We start from the raw sequence: 9,928 nt of genomic DNA, 5'->3' as shown, positions 1-9,928 counted from the left end.
AAGAAAGAAACGAAAACATGTTCACAGCAGAGTAAAAGTTATGAATATATGTGTTTGTAGTTGTCAACGTATGTGAGTTTTCTCGTCATTCGGTTTGTGTCGCTGTATCGATGCATAACGAAAGTTAAACAAGTAAACAGTCACATCTTATCTGGATAAGTGCTGCAAAGTGCAGAATACCGTTTTGATAAGGGATACATGTGTGTAGTCTTTCATATTAAACATGATCGCTGGTAGGTAGCCATAGAACAGAAGTCGTATCACAATTTAACCTGGGCGGAACACAGTTTACCACAGCTGAAGATTTCTCCATGCTGCTTTCAAACTGTGAGTAAACTACGTGTGCTTCACTTGGGGGCTGTCTGAAGGTGTACACATGTCTCAGATGGACTTGGTATCACATTAAGAACGATATTCAGTAATAAGTCTGGCAAAAATAACTGGTTTAAATGATTTATTCAAGCATGCAATGTTTTGAACAGACATCCCCAGTCACCTCATTGTCATTTTGTAGTCCTCACTGTAGCCAATTAGGTCAGTTGAAAGCAACAATAATTGGTTGGAACTAATATTCCTTAGAATGTTACATTCATTGTTCTAGGACTGTTTTCAGCGGGAAGTTTTCTTTTGGTTCCCAGAACGTTCTTCTGAAAGGTAGGATAACGTTATCTAAAAACATTCTTAAAATGTTTTTGATAACATTGTTAGAACATTATGCCCTACTGTTCTTAAAATGTTTTCAGCTGCAAGTTAGATTTGTTTATGTTGCCAGAATGTTATTATTTTAGAGAAGGATAACATGCTTTATGTTTAAAGCATTATGCAAATGTTCTGTGGCAACAATTTACTAAAATATGTTTACATTATTAGAACATAAATACATAATATTCCAACCCAGGCTCACAAAAAAACATGTAATAACTACGTTGGTCCACAACGTAGGACGTAGTATTTCTACAAAAACGCCTCTGAAATTGTAAGATCCCTACGTTTTTTTTCACCATTCATTCCAATGGCTGGCGTCTATGTCACGTGATCTTCACATTTCTCCCTGCAGAAAAAAGAAACATGGCCGAACTTCGTTTTATTCTCTGTGTAAAATGCCTATTTTAAAGTTAGTTTGGCCATTAAAATGCGTTTTGATGTAATTTGATGCGAGAAATATGAGTTGTTATTTCAGATTATGTGTGCAGTGGATGTACATGATCTTTAGTTTGCTAGTTATTACGAAGATTACTTCAGGAAATTGTTTCTATACAACGTTTTCATTGTTACCAAGGTGGTTGCTAGGGATGCTGCCATCGATATTATTTCTGTTATGTTGTGTAACTGTTTAATTGTGTTATCTTTATTGCTACCCCCTTCCCCGTCAATGTATAGTGTTGGTCCACAGCGCAAACGTATTAGTTTAACAAAATCCGCATCTAAAATTGTGGCATAGATACGTTATTTTCCCCTGTGCAATTCTCTATTTACTCAACAATAACACATACATTTATCCTTGTGTTTATTTATTTGTTTGATTAATAAACACAAGTTGGAGTCCGTCAGGAGTCCCGAGGGTCGGAGCAGCTCATTTGCTTTACAGAATATTACACCCGGAAGTAAGTATTCTCTCCGCTTCGCTTGACAAACCCCGTGATAGTCCTCAAGCTCTGTGATTGGAGAGTGTGCCGATCGTCGAACAGCACTTGAAATGGGATGGAACCACGGCAGACTGTCCAAAGCTGGATTTGAACGGGTCAACCCCGTCCCCCCTCCCCCACCCCGTCCCCAGAACTACACATGCTGGCTATTGTGTTTCGCAACATGCTCTACGGCACTCCTCTACTGGGAGTTGTAGTTTTAAAAGACGTTTTCGTATTTCCCATAATAAGAAGTGGCCAGTATTAAACTGTGTACATCCCTGGAGGTTTAGGGGATAGGAAACACTCAAATGTAAAACATAATTAATAAATGGGTGAACATCGCTTGTGCCCATAATGGGCAGCATTACCCACATGCCAGCTAAGGTCAGAAGAGCTTTATTTAACAGCTGGTCTTATGTTTGTGACCCCTCCTGTTGTTAATTGATGAACCTGAAACATGCACTTGTCAAGGTTCAGAGGCACATTTTGCAAATATGGCAGTAGCCATCGATCATCTTAAGATAAGATATACTTTATTGATCCCAAGTTGGAAACATTTGCGTTACATCAGCATGTGTAACAGTTGTAAATATGCAGTGGTGTTTATTTGTAAATTATTTAGTATAATCACACAAATTCTGTGTTTTATATTTAATAATTCTGTGTTCTTTATTTATTGATTGTTCAATACCTGACAAGGTCGGAGATGAAAAACTTTGGTCGCAGGTTCCTCAACAGACATCTATCAGTATGTGTGTACCTCCACCATTAAACTGTCGTATTCTGCACATTTCTTATACTATCTACATACATCTTATATAAGAGTATAATACATATGTATAATATCAGTTAAAATAAGTGCTTCAACATAGTTAACATTGCTGGAGGTATACACAAAGTTTTTCATTCATTGCATAACTACACGTTTGTGTATATGATATGTCAATAAACCTTATAAAATCTTGAAATCTTGAAAGGGATGTGCAAAATAGTCATTATATACAGTCTTTAATTAACTATTAGTAGAGAACGAGTAATGAATATACTTTATAGGGATCCTATTAATATCTAATAATAAAAATAATGAAATTCAATAACATGCTTTAACCACCAGGTGTCCCTTTATATCAGCTGTGCACATTTATGGTGTAAATACAGCCTATCTACCAATTGGATCAAATATAAAAGTCAGCCGAATTAGTGTTGATAATGCAAGGAGACGTATTGTGTGAAAAGAAATGTAAGATGTTGTTTAATGGCTGATATATTTATGATCCACGTCACGTTTTCAGTGTTGGCGACAGTTCCTCATGTTTGAGAAAAGCAAGCACACTCGGAATAAAGTGTTTTCGGTCTGTTTCCGGTATTTGTTTATGACGATGTGATGTGAGATGTGAGACTGGAATTGCACAGGGGAAAATAACGTAGGCCTATCTATGCCACCATTTTAGATGCGGATTTTGTTAAACTAATACGTTTGCGCTGTGGACCAACACTATACATTGACGGGGAAGGGGGTATCAATAAAGATTACTCCATTAAACTGTTACACAACATAACAGAAATAATATCGATAGCAGCGTCCCTAGCAACCACCTTGGTAACAATGAAACGTTGTATCGACACAATTTCCTGAAGTAATCTTCGTAATAACTAGCAAACTAAAGATCATGTACATCCACTGCACACATAATCTGAAATAACAACTCATATTTCTCGCATCAAATGACATCAAAACGCATTTTAATGGCCAAACTACATTTAAAATAGGCATTTTACACCGAGAATAAAACGAAGTTCGGCCATGTTTTTTTTTTCTGCAGGGAGAAATTTGAAGATCACGTGACAGACGCCAGCCATTGAAATGAATGGTGAAAAAAAAAAACGTAGGGATCTTACAATTTCAGAGGCGTTTTTGTAGAAATACTACGTCCTACGTTGTGGACCAGCGTAGTTATTACACGTTTTTTTATGAGACTGGGTTGAATATTCCTGTAATTGTTCAACTCAAAATTCCTGGGTAAGTGGACTGACCACTGTGGTCATTAGGATGATTTTGATAGTTTACTTAACTATTGGAATTTCACTATTAAGTATTAACACATGTACAAGGATGACTCGGAATCAGCTGGTGAAAGTAACATTTGTTTATTAGAAAAGGGGAGCTGGGAGTGGAGGTTGGTTATGGCAGCAGTGGGAAACAGTTGTTCCAGGGTGGAGAGGCCTGGATTGTCTTGGGAGTGTGGAAGGCCTTGGATTCCTCCTGAGAGAGACATGAGTGTGGGGCAAAAGCAGGCAAAGCTGTCAAAGAATATGCTGGTAAAAAAGCTAGAGGCTTTCATAGTGTGGCTGATGAGCAGGTTACAGGTGTGGTTTATTGGAGATTGCTCTCAGCCGTGTCGAGCAGACCAGCAGGCAGAGAGAGAGACACACAGTAGAAACAAACACATACAAACGCTAACAGGGGTTTCAGGGACGGGCAGTGACAGTTCGTCCGTTCTTCTATATGTCTGTCGGCAGTGATGTACCTGAACGCGTTCATATTTTGGGTGAACGTGAACTGTATTTCCGCTAGATGAACGTAATTGAGAACGCGTTCATTCTCAGCGCTGTATAACGGCGTTCAAAAGTGCGTTCATTCTCAGCACTGTATTATAACGGCGTTCAAAAGTGTGCCAGATTTCATATGCCTTTCAGCTGAAAACCCAGTTAAAACACACCGTAAACAGGTTTCAAAATAATGCAGAAAACCACCCAATCTGGCAACAGCAAGCTGCCTGTGACGCGTACGCGCCTGTCCCCCCTGGCTGTCGCACTAAAATATACGTCATCATCAGACTCCTCACAACAAACAATTTGGAACCGCGGAACCAGCGAGCATTGAATGAATTAGTATGGACGAAGCCGAGAGCAGCTGCAGCAGCACGCGCTCAGAGTCAGACTCTATGGAGGACGGAACATGACTTAAGTATAAATAAATAAATGTATGACGAAATACAGGAATAAATAAATAAATACGTAAATAAATAAATAAATACAGGAATAAATAAATACAGGAATAAATATATGACGAAATAAATACAGAAATAAATAAATGTTGAAATGAATACACAAATAAATAAATAAAAGAATAAATGCATAAATAAATGCATAAATAAATATGGAAATAAATACATCAATGTATAAATAAATAAATAAAAGTCGAAAATAAAACAGAACACACGTTATTATATATCTTTCATTTATTTCTACATTTACGCGACATACATTTATTTATTTATTTATTTATGTATTTATGTGTCCGTATGCTAATGAGGTGGGCGGTCCTAACCTCAGTCTGAAGCAGGATTGGTTACAGGAGTGTGTGATCATTTCTGGCAGAGGGCTCTACTACTAACGCCTGGATAACCGCGCTGATTCGAATGCAGGAGCTTTACTGTTTAGCCCTTATCTTTATACATCCATGGTTTATCCACAGTTGTAAGGTTTATTTATGGATATTGATTTAAGAGCCATTGGAGATCATTTACGATCATTAGCGGACCATTTAGAGAACGGAGAACCAAAAGACTATGTCCAGTTTCGTGTGGAACGATGTATAGAGGACTTGGCTCAGCTCGACATGATGTGACTTGCCACGACTCTATTGCTTCTGCCTGGCTCCAACAATTGGCGAATCCTGCTTCAGACTGAGGTTAGGACCGCCCACCTCATTAGCATACGGACACATAAATACATAAATAAATAAATGTATGTCGCGTAAATGTAGAAATAAATGAAAGATATATAATAACGTGTGTTCTGTTTTATTTTCGACTTTTATTTATACATTGATGTATTTATTTCCATATTTATTTATGCATTTATTTATGCATTTATTCTTTTATTTATTTATTTGTGTATTCATTTCAACATTTATTTATTTCTGTATTTATTTCGTCATTTATTTATTCCTGTATTTATTTATTCCTGTATTTATTTATTTATTTACGTATTTATTTATTTATTCCTGTATTTCTTCATACATTTATTTATTTATACTTAAGTCATGTTCCGTCCTCCATAAGACTCTACGGCGTCGGCGTATGAGCATTTAAAAGACTTTTACGATAAAGTCAGTACAGACTCAGACGGGAAAAATCTAACGTTTGCCTATAAACTGTGTTCTGTTTGCACAATGACCACTTTTGGTACTTTAAGTATATTTAGATTCTTATACTTAATAAAGACCATTCAAGCAGCACGTTTTTCCTCATGTTTTTGAAAATATACTGTAGAGATGAAAGCTGCAGCTGCTACTAGTGTGGACTGAATGGGTGGCAGCAAAGCGTTATGGAAATGCCAGTATTCTGATTGCTGTCTGTGGTTCTATATGGGTTGTGGCAATCATTTTGACAAATAATAGCTCGCAGCAACGTATTGAAAAAATAACTATAAACTAGTTCATTTTTTAAACCATGAACTTTAGTTAAACATTTAGAATTATGAACTATGAACTGAACTAGTTCATTTTAAAATTTGTGAACTGAACTAGTTCATTTTAAAATGTGTGAACTGTGAACTGAACTAGTTCATTTTAAAATGTGTGAACTGTGAACTGAACTAGTTCATGTAGAAAGTGAACTTTCCCAACACTGTCTGTCGGTCTCAAATCTAAAGGGTGCAATAACGATTTTTATCCAATATGCATAAACAGCGGACACTGTTCATACGCAGCCCTCACAAACCACACACGGCCAGATAGCTTATCTAACAGTTAGAACCTACATACGAGACACAACCTTTATAGCCAGAAAAAAGTGTGATTATTTTTCGGATATTTTACACATGATATGAATACTGTGGGCCTACATACCTTAGTGGGATTATAAGTGCATGCGAGTGAATATTGGCATGCATAAATTCGTTTTTATACGTCCCAACTCATTGTCTCAATGCGCTCATACATCTTAAGAAAGTTATCACCAAAAATGTTAAGAATGTTTTTAGAGAAAGTTATCCTACCCTTCAGAAGAACATTCTGGGAACCAAAATAAAACGTCCCGCTGAAAACGTTTTAGGAACAGTAGGGCATAATGTTCTAACAATGTTATCAAAAACATCTTAAGAAGGTTATCACCAAACATTTCAAGAATGTTTTTAAAGAACGTTATCATACCTTTCAGAAGAACATTCTGGGAACCAAAATAAAACGTCCCTGTGACGGGGTTCTAATTGTCCGTCCGAAAACACTGGCCTAGTCGGTTGGGTAAGCTCCAAAACTTTATTTTCAGCAGCATAAAAATAAATAGCGAACCAGCACAACTTAAACAAACAAACAAAAATGTCCAAATCAGACCGTCCATCACTCCCGGAGAGTAAACGTGTTCAGCTGTTGCCTTCTCTGCAACGATCTCTCGAACACGTCCCAGCTGTTGCCTTCTCTGCAACATTCCCCGAGTTCCCCTTCCAGGTTCAACCCCGTCCCTTATTAACCCATAGCCCCTCCCACCAGGCTTACCGTCAACAGATGACAACAATTAAACTCCAAACCACATTTCAACATAAAAATCCAACCCAAACATAAACAGGTTAACCACCTCTTAACATAATCATTCCCCATAATCAACAAACGTAAAATAAATTCAGAGGGTTGCCTGTCAGTTCTGTTGTTATGTGTACTGAAACGAGAGCCGGTATAATTCCACGCGTGAAAACAAAATAAAAATTGGAATACGTTATTTTAGTGTCTTAAAAGTAGACTGAGTTATGAAGGGTTAACGTTACATTTTAGGATACTTTTTAGTCATGTTCTGTATACATACTAACACATAAGGGTATACTTAGTGTGGTTACTCCATGTTTACTAGCTATAACATTAACGTTACATCACTCTTTTTCACTTCTTACTCAGTCAGCCAGAGTGCAGATATCACCATTAGATTAAAAAACCTGAAACATCATCCATTTCTTGACTGCTGGTGATGACGTTGTTGTCAGCTGCTGATACTGCTGCTGCTGATACTGCTGCTGCTGCAGCTTGTGGCCTGCTTCGATGACAATAACTTTCTAATATCCATAACTGTATATGCTATTAGCTTAAAACTCGTCAGGCACTAGGAAGGATCACTTCTTCTTCAGGGCAGGCTACGCAGTACGCAGGCTAATGTCCCACAGTGGCTGCCTCTCTGGTGGACTCCGGTACTGCACATTACTCCCGAGACGGTTTTTTTTTTTTTTAAGTGAAACATCCGGGGCTTTTCAGAAAACATCCGGGGCTTGAGCCCAAGTAGCCACCCCCTAGCGCCGCCACTGGTCCTCCGTCTCCCATGCCCGCTCCGACCCGGCAGCCGCGCTCTCCTCCTGCTGCTGACGCCGGGATCGTAGTCCCGTGTGCCGCTCCGCAACGCCGCCCAGCTTCCTCCGACTAGCCATCCCACTTCTGACACCATATGTGACGGGGTTCTAATTTTCCGTCCGAAAACACTGGCCTAGTCGGTTGGGTAAGTTCCAAAACTTTATTTTCAGCAGCAAAAAAATAAATAGCGAACCAGGAATTTAAAACACGGAAGTGATGCGCCTCCGTCTTTTCTCCGAAATGTTTGGTGTGTTGTGTGTGCGTGTGTGTGTGTGTGTGTCGGCTGTCAGTAGCGGAGTCAGTCACTCATGTGATCCGCTCCGTCACAGTCCCGCTGAAAACATTCCTCGAACAACGAATGGTAACAAACATTTCTAGCTGGGAACTACCACCTGCCACCGCAAACATGCAATATCTGCTTACAGCTTATCATGAATTACGATTTTTTTTAAAACATCCTTTTCAAACAAATGCAACAAGTTTGTTTTTTAAAGTGCTCTAGAAATAAATCTGACGTTGACCATGACCGTGTTAATATTTGCCATCACAGAAACGTTTTATAAAAAAAGAATAACATCCTGAAAACATTTTCAGAATGTTTCTTGGAAAATGTTCTTCTTTTGTTATCATGTAACATTGAGGGAACATTTTATAAAGAACATCTTTAATGTGTTACCCAACAACGTCCAAAACACATCCTTAGAATGCTGCAGGCAAAACGTTCCACCTTTGTTAACATATCACATTAAAGGAATGTTTTATAAAAAAACTTTCTGTCATCTCAGGCCTCAATAACATCCTGAAAACATCCTCTGAATGTTGCAGTTAAAACGTTATGTCTCAGTTAACCTTAAACCTTACAGGAACATTATTTGAAAAAATAAACATCCTAAAAAGGTTCTTTGAACATCAGATTAAAACGTTTCTTTAAAACCTTATTAGAACCAATAGGTAACGTTAGCCAAAGTTGTGAGAACGTTCCCCGCTAGCTGGGTAACCTAATACAGTAATGTGAACTCTGTTTCAAAAATGTATTTTTTACCAATGTTTCAGTATTTTGAGGGCAAGATCATGAACAACGTTCATTCAGTCTGTTACACAGGCTGTTCTCATTGAGTTGTGTCTATGAAACACCTTCAATCTTCCTGATGTCTTATTTTTGCCTTGCTCTTAGTGTGAACATTAATTAAGCAACTTTTTGAAGAACTGAAACCAAGTGGTAATTATTAACTTAAAGGTGGAGTATGACATTTTGGAGAAACCAGCTCGAGTGCGCTAGAATTTGAAAGTACACAACCGGAAAAAATCTGTCTCTTCCTTCAGACTTCCTCACAGAGCCCCTCCTCCAACACACACAAACGCGCACATGACCAATGAGGGCACGAGATAGGTTTGTGCACAGATGGAAGGCTGACAGGCAGGTAGGCCATCCAGTTACTTTAGCCGGGCCGGCTCAGATGATTGGTCGTGCTTTTTACAGCACCACGGCTTCCACAGATGACATTTTTTTACGAATTTATTGTCAAAGCATTTAAGATATTCATTGCTATCGGGATGTTGAGAGCATTCCATTGAATATAACAAAAAGTGTTTCTGAAATAGATTACGTAACCCACCTTTAATCAGACATTAAATAATAAAATGCAATTAATAAAACAAATAAATAATAATAATACGCAATTGACCTTATTTAATTAAATGTCATAGCTGAGCCTGCTACTGACATGTGACTTCTTCCTGTGTCTTTCTGAGAGGAAAGAGGTTATTGCAGGTCATATCTCGAGCAGGGGCAATTGTGATTTATTTATGTGATAATTTAAAGATAAAGTCTGAAACAATGAACAATTTGGATCACGAATTGGACTCCCCCCCCCCCCCCCCCCCTCCCTCAGTTTTAGAGACAGCCGCCTTTTGTCCTCTGTCTTTCAGCCTTTAACCACGTGCACGTCAACCTCTTGAAATG

This window comes from Gymnodraco acuticeps, unplaced genomic scaffold (genome assembly GCF_902827175.1).
Source record: "Gymnodraco acuticeps unplaced genomic scaffold, fGymAcu1.1, whole genome shotgun sequence".
NCBI classification, from domain to species: domain Eukaryota; kingdom Metazoa; phylum Chordata; class Actinopteri; order Perciformes; family Bathydraconidae; genus Gymnodraco; species Gymnodraco acuticeps.
The sequence above is the reverse complement of the archived record's forward strand: the minus strand, read 5'-3'. Positions refer to the sequence as shown.